At 49.9% G+C, this 18860-nt stretch overlaps 3 pseudogenes; 1 reads left to right on the forward strand and 2 right to left on the reverse strand.

Annotated features, from left to right (window-relative positions):
- LOC136303296 (class I histocompatibility antigen, F10 alpha chain-like) overlaps positions 1-18860 on the reverse strand; it is a 255646-nt pseudogene that overhangs the window by 146795 nt on the left and 89991 nt on the right.
- LOC136303274 (uncharacterized) lies at positions 5675-7218 on the reverse strand (annotated as a pseudogene).
- LOC136303275 (uncharacterized) overlaps positions 7904-18860 on the forward strand; it is a 32165-nt pseudogene continuing 21208 nt past the window's right edge.

The raw sequence follows: 18860 nt of genomic DNA on the forward strand, positions 1-18860 counted from the left end.
ACTGTGCAAAATGTAGAGTGGCAATTTGAGTCCGCAGCTCTAGCTTCTGTGGTGAGATGGTAGCGTCAGCTATCGTCCACCCTAAATACCTCCAAGGAGCAGTACGCTGGATTTTTTCAGGAGCTACTACCAGTCGATTACTCCAGGTATTATCACTAGTCCTTTCAGGGCTGCAGATGACCGTCCCAGTAACAAAGCCCCAAATGACTGTCCATTAACTTAAACAGGTCCTTTAATTCCGGTAGGGATTTTAATAGGTTTATTGTCCTTTAGCACAACACCTACTGCGGCTGCCAAGTCCAAGCCGATGCTTCCCCTTGTGGCGGGGCGTAGGCTGCCGGCAGGGAGGAGGGGGAGGCTGGGTAGACTTGAGCTGCTGTTGGTGTCGTTGCGCCGCGGCTCCTCGCGCTCCGCCGTCCGTTTCCTGACTTCTTTCGGCCGGCGTCTGTTGAGTGGTTGTCCGCTTGACAATCCTGGCACCAGACTTGTCCCACTCGGCACTCCTTCCTCATATGTCCAGGCTTTCCGCATCGAAGCATTTTAATTGCGCCTTGGGCTTAGTGGACCCTTGGCTCCTTCCTGCACGGAATGGTTGCAGCGCGGCAGCAGCAAAAGCCTGAGCTTGTGACTGCCTCCCCTTGATAGTTTCTGTCAGGTCCTTAACAGCCTCAACTAGCATAGCCTGCGTTCCCTGAGGGATCCTACTCATATGATCTAAATACTGCACTACACCCCAATCACCCGGGAGAGTAACAAGAATTGCTTTTGTTTGGGGATTACAATTTTGCATGACGCACTCCCAAAGAAGTGCTCCTTGCATGTGTAAAGGAACACCAGCCCTTTCGATTGCGGCTGAGACACGATCGACAAATGCAGAAAATGACTCTTGGTTCCCCTGCTTCACATTCATAGAAGAGGGTGCAGTACTATCAGTTCTAACCTTTCCATATGCCAGCCTTGCTAAACGCATAGTCTCTCTAATGAGATCAGGACCTAACATTGCCTGAGCCTGTGGTGTTGAAAAATTTCCTGTTCCCATATAATGCTCTAGTGTGGCCCCCCACAAAGGATCACCTGGCCCCCTCTGCACATCAATTGCTTCTTGACACAAGGCCTGCCAATGAGCCTGCCAAAGCATTATTTGTGATTGAGACAATCATTTTCAAAAGATTTTTCATGTCTTCCTGGAGCAACAGTCCAGCTCCCAAAATATAATTTAGCACTTGTTTGGTAGGCTCACCGTGCAGTCCAGATTCATTGACCGTGTTCCGCAATTGCATTAATAGCTTCCAGTCTAAAGGGGATACTGTTACATCCATCCCTCCTGCAGCGTTAGGCATGTATGCCACTGGAAACGCTTGTTTATCTTCCTGTATTTCTTGTAATGTTGCTACAGCACTTGAATCTCCGCTCTCCAAAGCTTCCCTCATAATGCCCTGCCAATCAACTCTGCCCCTTTTTTTGCCCCGACCCTGTTGAGCACTGTTTTCATTCTCATGATAACGGGCTGCCTCATCCTCTAAGGTAGCTTCCTCAGAGGGTGACAGTCCTCTCCCCGAATTGCTCGGATGCGGCGGGGCGGACGGCAAGGGCTCATCTGGGGTCCTAGGTGGTAATGTCAGCCGATTCACAGTGATCGGCTGTGGCAGGTTTTCCCCACCAAACGTAATCATTCCCTCCTTTGCAGGAGCTGATTTCCCTTCCAAGTGCAAGGCTGCTGCCACGGCAACGTGTTGTTCTGCTTTAAATTTTTCCAAGCAATTTCCAGGCCAGAGCAGCCTCGGCATCTGCAGAGTCAGCCTGGAAGGACTTGCTTGGAGCCTTCTGGGCTGCACTCGACTCTGGGTTACAAACTGCGTGTGGCGGAAAATGCCACTGGTTCTGCAAGAGGGCAGAAGGGGCCTGGGGAAGGCCAGAAGGGCCATGGGGAAGGCTCCATGCTAGAGAAAAAACCTGCCCTGTGTTGGAGAAAAACCATGCCTTTATCCCCTCGGACAGAGGCAAGAAAATTGAATCCTAACCCAAGGCAAAGAGAGGCAGGGGAGCAGCCCCGGCCCTTCCGCTCCTGCCAACCAAAGCGTCCCTCACCTGCTTCTGAGCCCCTGGGCGCTGGTGGCTCGTGGCTGTTGGTTTTTGTCAGGCTGGCTGCCACCAGCCCAGGACAGGCTGGGCACTGGAGGCTTCAGGTGGGGAGATGGGATCTTGGGATGCATTTGATGGCACCTGCCAGCGCAAGCAGGGGAATGGGCTCAGCCGAGGCAGCGGCGGGAAGGAGACCGCGGGCAGCCGCTCCCGCAGCGTGTCACGATCCGCTCCCAGAGGCGGGGTTCAGGATGGTTCGTTTTAGGGATCTCAGACTACAAAAGACACAGCGGGGGACAAACTCAGTTTACTCAATCACAAATGCACCTTGATTTCGTGCCAACAAATGCCATAGTGGGGAGAGAAAAGAGAATAGCAAGAAAGACAGAAAAGAGGGCAAGGGGATTATAGCTACCAGCATGGAGGGTGGAGTCCTCGAGGCTTTTGAAGATGCCTATAGACGTGAGTTTCTCCAGTGGGGAGATCTCAAAAGTGAGCGGGAGTCTCTAGGGTTTTTATAGTCCTCTCCGAAGTGACAGGCAGTTGGCCAAACAGATGGGGGAAATCATTGCAGTGTGTTCATTTAGAGAACTCAGAACAAGTCCGTCGTCAGCAGGTACGGTGTCGACCAGTACGAGTCAGCAGGCGCGGTCACTTCACCGTGACTTGCCCATTGTTTCTGCTCAGGTCCTGATGTTCCCATGTGGGTGCTGGGTTTTTCCATCAAACACACCTGCAGGCAGCACTTGGCCAACATCCCAGCTCAGCCAGGCCACAACTCCCGTCTTGAGATTTTCAAGTCCCTTTGAGGGGTTTCAGTCTCTGTCCTTGACCATGGTGGTGAGGCAGATGAGGGATCTTCGGACCGTCTCTTACACCAGCCCGGGACTCACGATTGTCGTCAAGAGAGCTACTTCAGCAGGCTTCCCTAGTCTTGTGAAGTCTTCAGGACTCGTCCATGTTAGTAGCATATCCCGGAAAAAACAGAGACAGTAGAGAGTGTGTGTGAAAGAAAGAGAGAGAAAGAGAAAAAAATAGAAAAACGAAATAGAAACAGAACAAAATCAATCAATATTGATTAAAACAATTTCTTCAAAATATTCAAAACAAATCATCAAATTTCTTCAAGTTATAACAAGTTTCAAACAAAAGCTTAATTTTGATGACAACCTTACATCGTTCAAAGAAACAACAATAATCAAAACAAGCAACCAACAATTTCAAATGAATCCGCTGTTGCAGGTCTAATTTCCGCTGTTTGGGTAGTACGTCTGGTGTCAATAACTTTGGGAGTGTCTCTTGCAAAAGGGGTCTTGACTAAACTGTGTGCTTCCATGATAGATGCCAAGTGTGTCAACTTCTTCATCATTTTCCAATTGAGGATGTATAAAACGACTGATAAGACAAAACCAATCTACACCAAAATCAAAAGAACAACAATGGGATGACACACTTTGTTCCGGATACCTGTGGCAGTAGGTGACCACCCAAAAAGGGTATCCCACCACCTGTATTCAGCATCCTTTTGGACCCTTTCTAAAACACCATGTATTTCTTTCACATCATGATAGACTGTCACTAAAGTTTTCTGTCCACTTTTCTTGATCTTTTCCAAAACTCCTACTAAGTCTTGGTGAAGCAACATTTGTTTAATTCAAGTCAGATTCATTCCTATGAGGACAGGCGTTATCTGGTGAAACATGGTAAAATTTGTTTGGAAAAGGTGGTAGGATGTAACTGGGGCTGAACAAGAAAAGTCACATCCTGGAATTGTGGTAAAATTACAGACACAAAAATTGGAGTGATTTTTAGTATCCACCACTACATTTTCTACAACTACAACATCACAAGCAGTCCTTCCACAAGCACATCCATTGCCTATATACACAAGCACTGTTTCAGGAGTTTCCTTAGGGTGTACTTCAAAGCGACAAATCTTTTTGCTCTGTGTCCAAACAAATGTCTTGAGCTATGACTGCATGAACAATATCAAGTGCACTAAGGCATTACATACGGTTCTTACAAAAGCTGTAACTGTGTTGGTATTGGGGTTAGAGGTAAAGTTGACCAATTTCCACCAGAATTGGAATTCCTTTTCAAAATCATTTGCATTGTCCCAAATTATTTTCCGAATTTCAGGAGGAAAAGTGCCTTCTTCTCCTTCCCATATGATTGAGGCTACAACTGTCTGCATCCAAAGCTGTGTCTGGATGCAGCTAAGAGCCAAAGAAGCATTGTTTTGTGTAGCACCAAGTGCATCAATTATCATTTTGTGATCCTTCACATCTACTTTTCCCAATTTGCTAATATGTTTGATAGCAACCACTGATGTGTCCCCAAAGCCAATAAGGATAACTGCAATGCTTGTTCTAATTTGGTCAAATCCCTAGTTGTAACAGCCAATTTGTTCAATAATACTACTGAATCAATCCTGTTTAGAATTCCCAATTTAAGATATTTATCATGGTTTCCATGGCCTTCATGTCCCTCGGAGTTCTCCTGTAAGAAGTAAGCACAACAGAATCTGCCACCAGAAGGAAGAAAGTTAGAATGATGGACATTCTTCCCTGTGCATTTATTCCATACTCTTTCCCTAGAGCATCAAAGGTTAGCCGTGGGTATTTCTTCAGAGGGGGTCTTAGCACTAGTGGTACCTCTCCCACCGTGGGGAGGTCCAGCAAAACAGGTTGTCCAGGGTAACGTGCTGGATCCTTGGAATCCCTTGGTCCCCGTAGTGAGGGAACTATGCTTGGAGCTGTTGGGCCAAAAGGAAAAGCATCAGTAAAGCGAGGATTTGCTGACTGTTTGGGGGAAAAGGGAGGGGCTATAACTGAGGCAGGTTTGTCTTGGATGCTCCCAAAGTTTTCTGCTTCTTGTACTGCCAGTTTTTTCACAGCTCCTTCAGTTCTTGAGAAGACGTTACAATAATGATACAAGGATGTTCTAATAATGTTACAATCTGAGCACAGCACTTTCTTCCTGAGGCTGTCTGGGCCACCCCGTCAGCTGGGGGAGTCCCAGCAGTGACTGACTTAAAAACTTGGAAAGGCCCTCTCCAAACAACTGGTTGTTGTTGTACAATCTTCTCTACTTCTAGGAAAGCTAGGCTAACCACAAACAAGCCTTTTTCCCTGGTAATATACCTCTTTTCAGCATCTCTGAAACCACGGGAATAAAAACCAGCAGGCCATGTCGGACCCTCAGGAACCCACTGCCATATGTGTACTGACAACCGTGAGGAAGCAAACCCCCATTCTACCTGAAAAGGATCTGTTGGCTGGATAGGGCTTAGGGCCTGATGAGCTGTGGCTCCAAAAATCAACAATTGTACTGCTTCTTCCTGAGATGGGCTCCAGTCCCATTTTACTCCCTTTCTCAACAAATCATAAAGAGGCCTGGCAAAAATGGAAAAATCTGGAATGTCTTTTCCCCAAAACACTACTAATCCCAAGGCATGCTGTAGATCTTTCCTGGACTCAGGCACTTGAATTTGATCTGAGGAGGTTAGGGTGTCAGCTGGGATACATGTCATACCTCCTTTCCACCAGACACCCCAAAATTTTACTTCTTGAGAAGGTTTTTGTATTTTCTCTCAGGGGATCTGCAAAGCAAGGCTTTCTAAGTGGGAAATTCTTTTCCGTTGATGAACACCCCGCACTTGCTGTGTCTCATTGTTTACAACTTGTGTAAGGGAATGTTGTGGCTTGTTGCCCAAGGCTTGTGGAAGAGGAGGTGCACTGGGTTGTTGGTTGGACGATTCCAACACAATAGGTTTGGGACAGGGCCAATTAGAAATTATTTTAGCCAATTTATCATAAGGCAATTGATCCGTTATTTCTTGCGGCACTTCCCTTTTCAGTCCTAGCGACCACAGTTGCTGCCGCTTGGAAATTTGTTTTCCCTTTGCTGATTTTTCATTAGAAGAGGCAATGTGCCTGACCCCCCCGGGGGTTTTCTGGTTTGTCCTCGGGGTACTTCACTGGTCCATATTTTCTACTGTAACTTATTAACTCCTCTGCTACCTGAGTCCATGTCCAAAGTTTATGACTGCTGTTAGATTGTGTGCTAGGAGTTGTAAAAGGTGAGGAGTCAGTGGAGTCGGTGGAAGCAGTTTGATCTCTTGTCTGTCCAAGAAATCTTCCAAGTCTATCTAGCAAAGAGATAGATGCTATTGGTTTTTGAAGAAGAATTGCTGTTGGTTTAAAAGACTCTGGCAAACCTCGAATTAGAGGGGTCATAATCTCAGGTTTGACAGGCATTGAGCATTGGTGACTCACAGCCAGAGATTCATTTTCTTTCATGTATCATTTGCAAGCATGCAGCTTTGTCTATGTTTTCTAGGAGTCGGTCTGAGGTGCCGACTATTGCCAGAGGGTCGCCCCTCTCAGGGGGGTTTAACCCCCCTGCCCAGTAAGCTGCACGCTGTGTCAGGGACCATGGAGCACGCCTATTTCCTGCTGTTAAGAAAACTCCATGTCCCCAAGAGCCACTTGCTTCTTGTTCACTTCATTTAATTTGCTCGCCTCCTGTGAGGGAGACTCGAAAAACATCCTCCGTCTCTAATTCACTAGGGAGGCTGGAGTATTCTTTCTTTAATTGAGCTAATTCAGTGGCTGTGTGTGGTATTTCTTTGGTAGTTCTGTGGGGATCACCATCCTCTTCATTTATAGAATTCTATTCTGTTTGAATGAGAGGTCTCAAGTTGGAGCAACAGTGTTCCCCATAATTTTGCATGTGTACTAATTCCTTCTGAGGGTATATTTGTTTAATGTTGGATGTCTCCTTTCCTTCTATTTCTGTGGGTGAATCTGCAGAATTTCAGGTTTTACTTTGCCCTTCTGCAAGGGAAATCTGCAGCAAATAATTCTGATTTCTTTCCTGTTCTAATTGTTTTTGCAAAGCTTCTACCAAATTTGGCAGGGATTCTATGGCTGCTTTTTCCTCACTTTCCCCTTCAAAACAGGTTTCTACGGCTGCTGAAAGACAGGCCCCCAAAACTGAGCAAAGAAGGCTTTTATTTCTGCCCAGTTTCGATCTAGCATCATGTTGCAAAGAATATATTCTATCTACAATGTTTTCAAAGTGAAACCAATTATTCTGTGCCCACCTTGCTCCGTCTGGAGAAGGTCTAGCACCATGTTTTGCACGCAAAGCATAAAATGCATTCTCATCTTTTTCATTCATTTTCTGAAGGGACCAAAACCACTCTCAGGGAGGTACACTTCAAGTTACACCAAAGGCACAGCTAAAACTCTGTTTCCCTTTGCTTCGCTGGAATGGGCCAGGAGACCAAAACTGCCTGGGAGGTTCACCTTAGTTACAAATGGTTGTCTCCTCAACTACGCCAAGCAGCCCAAAACACACACACACACAAAAATCTAACCACGGTCCCATCTTTTGCACAATGAGATCTTGTTGTGAAATCCTGACGACAGGGAGTGATATTCGCCTGGGTGCGTGCGGTCTGCGGGAATTTTCCCTCGCCCCCCTTGCGTTCTAACAGCGCTCACCCAAGTGGCGTGCTAGGTGCGGCTGAGACGAGGCTCCTTCCACTGTTACAAACTATGTAAAACCCGCAACCCCTCTGTCCATCCAGATCCTGTCCGTGACGCCAATTTAATGTCACGATCCGCTCCCACAAGCGGGCTTGGTGATGGTTCATTTTAGGGATCTCAGAGCACAAAAGACACAGCAGGGGACAAACTCAGTTTACTCAATCACAAATGAACCTTGATTTAGTGCCAACAAATGCCATAGTGGGGAGAGAAAAGAGAATAGTAAGAAAGACAGAAAAGAGGGCAAGGGGATTATAGCTACCAGCATGGAGGGTGGAGTCTTCGAGGCTTTTGAAGATGCCTATAGACGTGAGTTTCTCCAGTGGGGAGATCACAAAGTCTGTGTTACCTCAGGGGTTTTTATAGTCCTCTCCGAAGTGACAGGCAGTTGGCCAAACAGGTGGGGGAAATCATTGCAGTGCGTTCATTTAGAGAACTCAGAACAAGTCGGTCGTCAGCAGGTACGGTGTCGACCAGTACGAGTCAGCAGGCGCGGTCACTTCACCGTGACTTGCCCATTGTTTCTGCTCAGGTTCTGATGTTCCCATGTGGGTGCTGGGTTTTTCCATCAAACACACCTGCAGGCAGCACTTGGCCAACATCCCAGCTCAGCCAGGCCACAACTCCCGTCTTGAGATTTTCAAGTCCCTTCGAGGGGTTTCAGTCTCTGTCCTTGACCATGGTGGTGGGGCAGATGAGGGATCTTCAGACCGTCTCTTACAGTCTGGAAGCTCCAATCTGGTAAGACACTGCATGGGGGTCAGGAAGGGGCATCCACCCAGCACCGCTCCAGGAATCCTGTGCCACTGACACTGATCCCACTTTGTTTCCCAAGGGAAGAGGGACAGGAATGGATACAACATGGCAGCCAGTGAGTGCCAGTGGCGGATCCAGCTCTGGATCCCCTCTGTGTGGATCCCAGGATGGATGCTGGGATTAATCCTGGTGTGTGATCTGTGCTGGAATCTGATGGATCTTGTCTTTCTGCAGGAAAAGATGTGGGAAGCAAGGGCCTGACCTTAGGTACGGAAGGGGATCAGCGTGGGATTCCAGAGGGAGATTGGGGCAGGATGGACGGACTTGGATCAGGGGGGGATTCCAATCAGAGCAGGGGTCCATAGCAGGATCAGATGAAATTATGGAGTGGGATCGGGGCTGGATGCTGGAGGGGGATCAGTTGGGATGGATGAGGCAGGATTGGTGCAGGTTGGATGGAGCAGGATCAGTGGGCATGGATAGATGAGGCAGGTTTGGTGCAGGATGAATGGGGCAGGATTGGTGTGGAATGGATGGAGCAGGATCAGGCTTGGATTCTGGAGTGGGAACAGGTGGCATGGGTGGAGCAGGACTGGGACAGGGTGGATGAAGCAGGATCAGGTGGGATTTGGGAGCAGCTCCCGCTCTCCATGGGCTCCACAGCCCAGGTCCATTGTTGAAGAATGGTTAGCAGAGCAAGGCCACGGATCATTAGAGGCCTTATGGCCCGATACCAAGTGCTAGCAGCCTACGTGCTGCTAAGACAAGCTGTCCTTGGGACAGCAGGAAGCACGGTTACAGGCCAAAGATAAAAGAACTTGTGGTTAATAGAGCATAGCAGTAAGCACGTCTCCAAAGTTTTCAGCATGCCAAGGGGAAGAACCTTCTCACGCTTGATATAGCCAATCAAGTATAGATGAGTAGTGGATGCTAACCAATTATAATTTGACAAGTATGCTGAACGCTTCGGGCAAAAGTATAATAACGGATGTTATGAGCAATAAAGTTGAACAATGCTTTACCAATCATAATGATTGATTGCATTCTTCCCTCGCCGAAATCCTCCGTGGTCCATCTTGTGCACCTGGGACAAGATAACACCACGACCCACTCTCATCCCTGCAGGAATCACTGCCTGTGCAGTCCTGCACAAGGAGCTGCATCCAGCCCCTTTCCTCTTCCCAGGGAAAGCCAAGAGCTCCCGCAAGAGCTCATCCCGCTGCTCCCACCCACCCGGCCCCGCCACCTCTCTTCCCCATGCATCAACTTCCCATTTTCCCCTGTTTCAAGCCAAGAATTAGTTTTTAGAACTAGAACAAAGATGCCAGATGGAAGGAGCCTTGATGGTTTTAGTCAGAAGCATCAGTGACCAAAGGACACGTTTCCTTTGGTTTTCTCCCATCCTTGTTCCTCCTCAGTGTTCAGGCTGGGCTATCAGGCGTCCTTAGGGCTGCATTTTCACAGTTCCTCTTGCATCCTTTGGGCAATAGCCTGTGCCCTGGGAGGATTCTTTCTGCTCCTTGGTGACACAGGAGAACCTTCCAGGTAGTTTTTGCATGAGCTGCTGCTGTGATGTCACAGGAGCATTGCCACGTCTCTGTGGTGTTGCTCTTGCTGTGGGACACAGAGGCCGCAGTGTCCAGAGCGACTCTGGGCGCCTGCTCCTTGCAGGAGGATCCTCCTGCCCGAGGCATTCCCAGCGGTCAGCCCACACCCTGACAGCTGTCCTTCTGTGCTTGCAGGGCTACAGTCTGCAGACGTGTGCAGCGCAGCCAAAATGTTCCAGAATTTGGTTGCTGCAGTTTGCAGCCTGTACTCTGTGGCTTATTCGGTGTATTTCTTGACCCACTTGGCACGTAAGTCAAGCTTTTCCCTCGGTGCAGCATCTGTGGCTTTGAGCTTGCTGTGTGCTTTCTGGTCTTCCTCGGGAACTGGGTTGACTTTGTAACCAAATTGCCATGAAGACACCATTGGTTTGGGAGAGCTGCTGCCAGCAGCTGCAGCTGAAAAAAGGGGGTGTCTGCAGCCAGCAGGGTGTGCACAGCATTTGCAGGGGAGAGTTGCTGGGGGAGTTCCGTACTCTCAAGGGGAGAGTGTGTGGCAGCCGAGCCTGGAACTCCCTCCGTTTGCTGCTCCGGCCCAGAACTGACACAGCCCAGTATTTGGTGCTGTTCTCTTGCTTGCTGTGTGAAGGGACTGTGGCTCCTGGAGGGATGCTGTGAAAGCAAAATGCTCTCTTGGGCTTGCCTTGCTCTGTGGCATTTCCCACCACAGGCATTTCTTTTCCTGACAGCATCTGGTTCATGTTCCTTCTCCCATTGCAGGGCACCTGACAGGTGGATCTCGAGCAGCTCCTCCTTTGGTGAGTTCAAAGGGAACCTTTGGTGTTTGGAATTGTGCAGCAAGTTGTGAGCTCAGCGTGTGGCAGCCGAGTGCAAGCCTGGGAGGCTGAAGGAAAGTTCCTGTCAGTGTCTTTGCAGCAGCAGCAGCAGCAGCAGCAGCAAAGGCATCCCCGGCAGTTTCCTCCTTTTCTGTTGAAATGCTTTTGAAGAGCTGGAGGTGTGGTTTTGCAGGCAGAAGATTGCTTGCTGGCTTTAGCCATGGTGGAGTATCAAATTCCCAACAATAAGTGGCAAGCTCGACTTCAGCCCATTGTTTGTTTGTTTGAACAGCTGGGAACCCTATTTCTGCTTAGTGCAGCTGGATGTGTAGCTGAGGATAAATAAGGTGATAACTGAGATGGAACTTCCCATCCCTCACACTACCGTCTGTCCACAGGGCACAAAAGCAGCATCAGCACCTCCTCCGGCTCCCTCTGCCTCCAAAGAGGAGGCCAAAGAGGAGGAAGGCAGCGGTGAACTTCCCACTCTTCAGGGAGATAATGGTGAACTTCCCTCTGTGCCGGGAGACGACAGTGAACTTCCCGCTCTTCTGGGAGATGAGGGTGAACATCCCGCCGATTGGGAATACAACGGCGAGGCTCCCGCCGTGTGGGACAAGGACAGTGGACATCTCCCAGTGTGGGACGAGGATGGTGGACGTCACTCGGCACAGGGCGAGAATGGCCAAGCTGCCATGGCGTGGGACGAGGATGACGGACATCTCCCGGTGTGGGATGAGGACGGAGGACATCCTGTGGCTTGGGAAGAGGAGGGTGAATGTCTCCCAGCATGGGAAGTGGAGGGTGAACGTCCCATGGCTTGGAAAGACGATGGCCAACCTGCAGCGTTTTGGGAAGAGGACGGAGAACCTGCAGCGTTTTGCGAAGAGGACGGAGAACCTCCCTCTGCTGCGGGATCCTGGGCTGAAGGTTCTGGCAGCAGCACAGCCCTGCAGGCAGAGGAAAGAGGGGAGCAGTGCCTGATGCAGCTGAGTACGTCTGCTCTGTTCCTGTGTGCCAGAGCAGGTGCTGTGTGTGTGTCTCAGCATCAGCTGCAGCCGGTGTTGCTCTGCAGCTGAATGTCCCAGAGTGACTGATTGTCCTTCCCCAGATGAGAACAAGGGCCCCCAGGGAGTGGGGCTGCATTCTGGCTCTGCTGCAAGGTGGGGTCTCTGTCTGGGAGAGAGTGTCTTCCATGTGGTTTCTTTCAGGAAACAGCGTGAGCGTGGGGGAGCCTGCGGAGAAATACCTGGAACTGGAGCAGATTGGCCAAGGGTGAGTGCAAGGCAGTTACTTCTACACGAGCAGGGCCCAGGTATTTTGCTGGTGCAGGATCAAGTGAGAAGTCAGGAGAGCTGCAGACACCTTCAGGCACTGGGGGATGATGCTGCTGTCTCTCAGTCCTGATCAGAATTGACAACTGTGGTCAGATGGCACCTCCAAAGGCCCCTGAGGCTGGCAGTGTCCTGCCTGCAGCAAGGAGCAGGACATGGAAGATCTTCTGTCCATGCAATTGGATTGCCTAAGAGAGCAACTCACCATCTGCTGACTGTCAGACAAGAGTTCTCAACAAGATTGCTTTCAAATCTTTTACTTGCAAAACTATTCACCGCTCAGGATTATCAAGAGAATGGCTTCCAAACAGAAAGCAGAGATGAACTAAGAAGGGCTCTTTTCAGCACAAGTAGTAGACCCCACACATCCAGTAACAGACACAGAGCTGCTGCACTCAAGGGGAAAATGCATGATGCCCTGATGCAGGGCTCTTGTGGATCCTGCAGCTCTTAGGAAGGAAGTGCAAAAGGATGAAATACATTCTTTTCTAGTTCTTTAGACAGCCGGCCCCCAGCCCAGGTTTTGAACTACAGGAATTCATCACGGACATTTGGGGTTTGCTCCAGCACTTTTCCTTCATGTTTGGCCTCAGTTTTCCCTTGCACACCTTGCATGGCAGAGGGCTGGTGGCTGCCGCGCCCTTCTTTCAAGGCTTGACGCGCCCAGGTGTTTTCTGAATGCTACAGGTAGAAAAGATCTCCTGTCTGCCTGACTTTCACTCCCAGGGTCTAAAGCACTGCTTCTTTCCTCTCTGCTGTTTTGTCTGCAGGGCTTTCGGAGCCGTTTGTAAAGGACTCGACAGGGCCACTGGACAAGAGGTGAGTGTCTGCTGACAGAGAGAGAGGGAGAGCAATGAGAAGATGGATGTCCAGAGCAAAGCTCTCTCCTAAAGCCTGCAGTTGTCTTTGGCTCTGGTGTGGCTGCCAGCCTGTGACAGGGATCATCTGAGCATGGGATGTGTGTGTTTGCTTTGTTGTGCAAGCCCAAGCAGAGCAGCTGCGTTTGAAATCATGAGCAAATGCCATAGAATTGCTAAAGGGTTCCCAGCTCTTTTGCTCTGTTTGCACAGAACCAGAATTACCTCCTGCTTGCAAAATGTGTTTGAATAATAATGAACATCATCATCATCATTCTAAGAGTGGTGGTAAACTAGGGCCATTTGAGAAGAGTGTAGGTGCAGAGAAGGTTGTTAGAGCTTTGAAGCTGAGGGACCATTTCTGCAGAGCTCACAAGGCCAAATGTCTCTGGCCACGTGTCCTGTAAGCAGCCCCCAGCCAGCAGAGCAATGGGCTGTGGGAATGGCACTTGCTGAGCTCTGGTGTCCCATCCCAAGGCAGTTTGGCACAGCCTGGCTGCGGCGCTCCAAAAAGACTCGCTCCGTGTTTGCTGTGGCCTCCTGCCACAGACTCCTCCAGTTGAAGGTCTGCAATGTCCCTTCAGGTGGCCATAAAGAAAATGAGTCTCCGAGGGCAGAAGAGGGAACGAGCTGTAAATGAGCTCCTGCTCCTGAAGGACAAGAAGAACCCCAACATTATCAACTCTTTGGACAGGTGAGTGCTTCAGCTCTCATCCCGTGCACGAGGCCTGCATTAATCTTTCCTGGCATCCGCAGTCCGTGGCCTGTTTTGAGAAGCCTGACCCGGCCATATCTTGCCAAAACAACAGCCTGGCAGTTCACTCCCTCCATGTTCCTTTGTTGCACCACTTTGGTTTTCTCTTCAAGCGGACCCTATTTTCTGTGTCTTACAACAAGTGCTGATAATCCATGGCAGAAATTATTTCCCTTGGTGTCTTCTTCCCAAATCTTTTCCATTGCTTCAGTTACCAGGAAGAGCAGGTTCTTGTTTCCAGAAAGGCCTCATCTGCCCATTTTTCAATGGCCCTGCCTGTTGCTGAAGAGACTTTCTGCAAGGTTTTCCAAAGAGTTGACCACTTTTATCCCAAGTGCTGCACGGCCTCCCTCCCTGGATAGCTCCGGAAGTTGTGTTGCCTTGTTGTGGAGTGAATGGTGGAAGTGATGAGTTCAGATGCTGAAGCAGCTGGGGGCAAGTGGTGTGGTTTCACATTGATCTGGGCTGTTGCTAAAAGTGCATCTTTCACTTGCTTGCCATCTAAGGCCTCTCCTTTTTCACAGGTGTCTCCTGTGAAAATCAGATGGGATTCTGTCCTCATTGACAAGTGACCTGGAAAGAAAACCCCACTGGAGGCTTTGCCATGGGGGAATTGAGCACTGCACATTCATCTCTGTGCCATTGTTTTCCTTTTCCAGCTTCCTTGTTGATGGAGATCTCTGGCTGGTGATGGAATACATGGATGGAGGAACTTTGCAGGATGTGGTCAGACAGACACGCATGGCTGAAGGAGACATGGCAGCTGTCAGTCGGGAGGTGAGGGATCCTGCTTGTGCCTCCCATGGCTTGGACACGATGCTCCTTCCAGAAGGGCAGGAGAAGAGGAGCGGCTCCATGCTCAGGGCTTTGTTTCTGTCTTGTTTTTATGAGCTGGAGAGGAAAGAGCCACTGAAATGAATGGCCTGCCAGCATCACTGCACTTCTGTTCTTGTCCCCTTTCCTGCTGTTGGGGTACTCTGTCTTTTTTGGGTTTGATTTGCTCTTCTCAGCTTTGCCTTGGAACCATTTGCCTGGAGCTTGTGTGCACTGCACTCCTGGCCTGTCACAGCAAAGTTTCTGCTGGCAGAATTCTAAACTCTCCTTTCTTGGCTGATATATTCCAGCCATTGATTTTTACCCCGGTGTTTCTTTTTCTCTCTCAGTGTCTGCAGGGCCTGGATTTCCTCCATTCCAACCAGGTGATCCACAGAGATCTGAAGAGCTCCAACATCCTTCTGGGAATGGACGGCTCTGTCAAGCTGGGTGAGTGTTCCTGGCCAGGCACGGCGCTCCCGGGCTGCGGGTGTGGGGCTGCTTGCCAGTGGCGGCCAGAGCCCCACAAGTGCTGCTGGTGGCACTGCCACAAGCGCTCCTGCTGCCCCTGCAGAGAGCTCAGGGGAGGAGCAGGAGTGTCAGGAGTGGCTTTGCTCTGGCTATGGCCCTTGCACAGGGGCAGGAGTTGGAATGGAAATCTTCAAGGGAATCAGTAAAAGCCACTGCATGAAAGCTGAGGGTTTCTTGAAGGGTCCAGTTCCATCTTTCCTTGCCTCCAGCCGTGAGGACTTTTGCAGCTGTATTCACGACTGCATTCTCACACTGAGAGTGGGGAATCTTTGGGGTTGGTTTCCTCATTCCAGCTGCCTTTGACAGGGTTTGTTTCTGTCCTCAGCTGATTTTGGCCTCTGCGCTCAGCTCAGCCCTGAGCAGGACCAGCCCAGCTCCATGGTGGGCACTGCTCACTGGATGGCCCCAGAAGTTGTCACCAGTTCTCCTTACGGCCCCAAGGTGGACATCTGGTCCTTGGGCATTGTGACCATCGAGATGGTGGAAGGAGAACCTCCTTACTTCAAGGAAACGGCGGCCATGGTAAGAGGCAGATTCTCCAGTGTTTGCAGAGGCCTGTGAGCACAGCGTGGCCCTGCACTGGCAGGAGCAGCTGAAGGTTTCTGGACATGGGGAAGGGAATTCCCAGAGGACTCGAGCCTGAACACAGACCAATATTCTGCAGTCTCTGGCAACAATGTGCTTTGGGCTTTAAGGTGTTCAGCTCTTCTATCTGTGAGGATGACCTGAAAACGTCAAGCCAGTATCAGCTCCAATGTTATCTTGCAAAAAAACCCCAAACGCACCCCAAAAGCCACCCCCAAACACAAGAAATCTATGAAGGAGTTTGTAAAACAGGTTTGGCGAGATTAAGTCCCTCCCGGCTCTTCTCACTGGGAAAGTTGTCTAACACCTCAAGATGATTATTTAACATGCCCAAAGTCTAACACGTTTCTTTCCTAGCCCAAGCTCCTTTCTCCATGTCACCAAGCCTGAGCTTTCAGCAACACAAACCTGTTTCTTGTCTGGCAGTTTCTGGGATGGGGCATCACAAATGAATTTCCTTGAGTGTCAGTGTCCCTGCAGAGATGCATTTGATGTAAGAATCCTTTGAAATAACAGTCAGACCACAGTGACTCTTGCAAATGGCCTGGAACGCTGGTGTCGGTATTTGGAGAAGCAAAATCTGCTCTTTCTGATGGAAGTGCCTACTAAGAAAGCCAATGAGATTGGCTCTCCAGGCCAGATCATTTGGATGTTGCAATGGCTGTGGCTGCATCAGGCTTTGGGTTTTTTGGTTGGTAAAGAAAAATGAGCAGCATCTCTGCCAGGGAGGAAAGTGCCCCTGGAGCTGGGGCTGAGAAGCTGGGCTCAATGTGAGCACTGTGGGTGTGACGGAAGCTGGCAGAGCGCTGTGTTTGCTTTTCCTGCAGGCTCGCACTCTGATCCGGCAGAACGGGACCCCGCGGCTGCAGGAGCCCCGGCGCCTGTCGGCTCTGCTGCGGGACTTCCTCGAGTGCAGCCTGGAGTGAGACGAGGAGCGGCGCTGGTCTGCCCAGGAGCTGCTGCAGGTGAATGCCAAGCGGCTGCAGGGGAAACAGCAGCGGCAGGGAGGGGTTTTCTTCTGGGGCCCTCTCCCGTAATCTCCAGGCTGGCTGCTTTGCACGCGCAAAGCAAGCAGAATCCTCGCCCGGTTTGGGTTGGCAGGCTCCTTTCCAGGTCCTCTGCACCTGGTGCCCTCAATGGGCGCAGACATCTTCAAGCAGATCAGGTGCCCCAGAGCCCTGCCTGAGCTGAGCTTGGCTCTTTCCAGGGAGGAGGCACCTCCCACATCTCTGGGCACCTTCTGTCAGTGTGTTCCCCACTCTCCTGGTAAAAAACCAAAATTCTTCCTTGCATCTAATCTGAGCCTGCTTCCCTCCCTGCACTTCAAATCCATTCCCCTTTGTCCTGCTGCAACAGAGCCTGGGAGGAACTTGACTTTGGAAAGTAACGCTTCACTTCTTTCTTTTTTATCCTTTGGCCAGCACCCATTTTTAGCATCAGCCAAGCCTCTCTCCAGCCTGACCCCTCTGATCACTGCAGCAAAGCAACTGAAAGAGCAGCGGAGGACATGAAGCACTTTCTCTTCTACTTGGGACAACTACTTAGTTATGGTAGTTAGCACTGCCAGTTAGTTCTGGTAGTTAGGACAGCCTGTTTGTTCTGGTTGTTGTGACACCCTGTTTGTTACGGCAGCTTTTGGAATAAAAACTCCCTTCAACCTCAACTCCCTTGACATGTGCCATCCTTCTCCCCCTGTGACTCAGCTGCGCGGAGCAATGCGAGGCCACAGTGGGCCCAGCCTTGCCCAGAGCTGAGCCCCAGCAGAGGCCTGGCAGAGGCCAGAGCAGCCTCGGCATCTGCAGAGTCAGCCTGGAAGGACTTGCTTGGAGCCTTCTGGGCTGCACTCGACTCTGGGTTACAAACTGCGTGTGGCGGAAAATGCCACTGGTTCTGCCAGAGGGCAGAAGGGGCCTGGGGAAGGCCAGAAGGGCCATGGGGAAGGCTCCATGCTAGAGAAAAAACCTGCCCTGTGTTGGAGAAAAACCATACCTTTATCCCCTCGGACAGAGGCAAGAAAATTGAATCCTAAACCAAGGCAAAGAGAGGCAGGGGAGCAGCCCCGGCCCTTCCGCTCCTGCCAACCAAAGCGTCCCTCACCTGCTTCTGAGCCCCCGGGCGCTGGTGGCCCGTGGCTGTTGGTTTTTGTCAGGCTGGCTGCCACCAGCCCAGGACAGGCTGGGCACTGGAGGCTTCAGGTGGGGAGATGGGATCCTGGGATGCATTTGATGGCACCTGCCAGCGCAAGCAGGGGAATGGGCTCAGCCGAGGCAGCGGCGGGAAGGAGACCGCGGGCAGCCGCTCCCGCAGCGCCCTCAGGCCACGGGGAACACCGCGCCGACACGGCACAAGGAACCCGCCAGAGCCCCCTGCCGCCCCCTCCGCCCGCAGCCGGCCCCGAGCCCCGGCAGAACCGAGCGCGGCTCCCACCCGCGCTGGGGCCGCCTCCGAGCTCCGCCGCCGCCTCAGCGGTGGTTCCCTTTAAGCAGCAGGCATTAATTAATTAGTATGAATAAAATAAATAATGAATGTCAATATGGAAAACATGAAGCTACAGAAATCAGCCAGTGTGAAGGCTACTGCTCAAATATATTTACCAAATCATTCTTTAAAGTAATTTGATAAATAATTTGAAAAATAAATCAAGAAAACAGAAGGATGCCTTAAAATGTTGATTTGGTAGTAAAGTTGTTGCTTCATCACTGCAAGAAAACTGTACATTTTTTTTTCTGCTCTTGTGTAAGGTTTAAATTTTGTGTTCATTTATTTTTATATAAGTTTGCCAGTTTCCTATATACTGTGTGCACCTCCACTGAAAAACTGTCTCTCCTTTCATGGCTTTTAATCTATAATCTATGCTCCTTCTCTATGTCACTGAGAAAATTCAAAACTTTGGCAATCTTTAGAACACAAAAGCATAGCAAGCTATTTATTTATAAATATAATTCAGTGGTTGACAGATTCAATGTGAGACAGGGCTTGCTACCTGCAGAATCTCTTTTCCATTTGACAGTGCACAAACTCACCAAACACTTTGAAAAACAATAAAAATGGATTTGGACACGTTACATGTTTGAAAACAAGTCAGTTTCCAAAAAGTTAATGAATCAAACATAATATCCTGGCTTACTATTCCCTTCTTTTCCTTTAAAGGATACCAGAAAAAAGTCTTTGTGCCATGTGACAGGTTTATTTGAGAGGGCACTTTTTTTACAA

Source organism: Chamaea fasciata, unplaced genomic scaffold (assembly GCF_029207755.1).
Source record: "Chamaea fasciata isolate MVZ Bird 193981 ecotype frontalis unplaced genomic scaffold, bChaFas1.0.hap1 SCAF_32, whole genome shotgun sequence".
Lineage (NCBI taxonomy): Eukaryota > Metazoa > Chordata > Aves > Passeriformes > Sylviidae > Chamaea > Chamaea fasciata.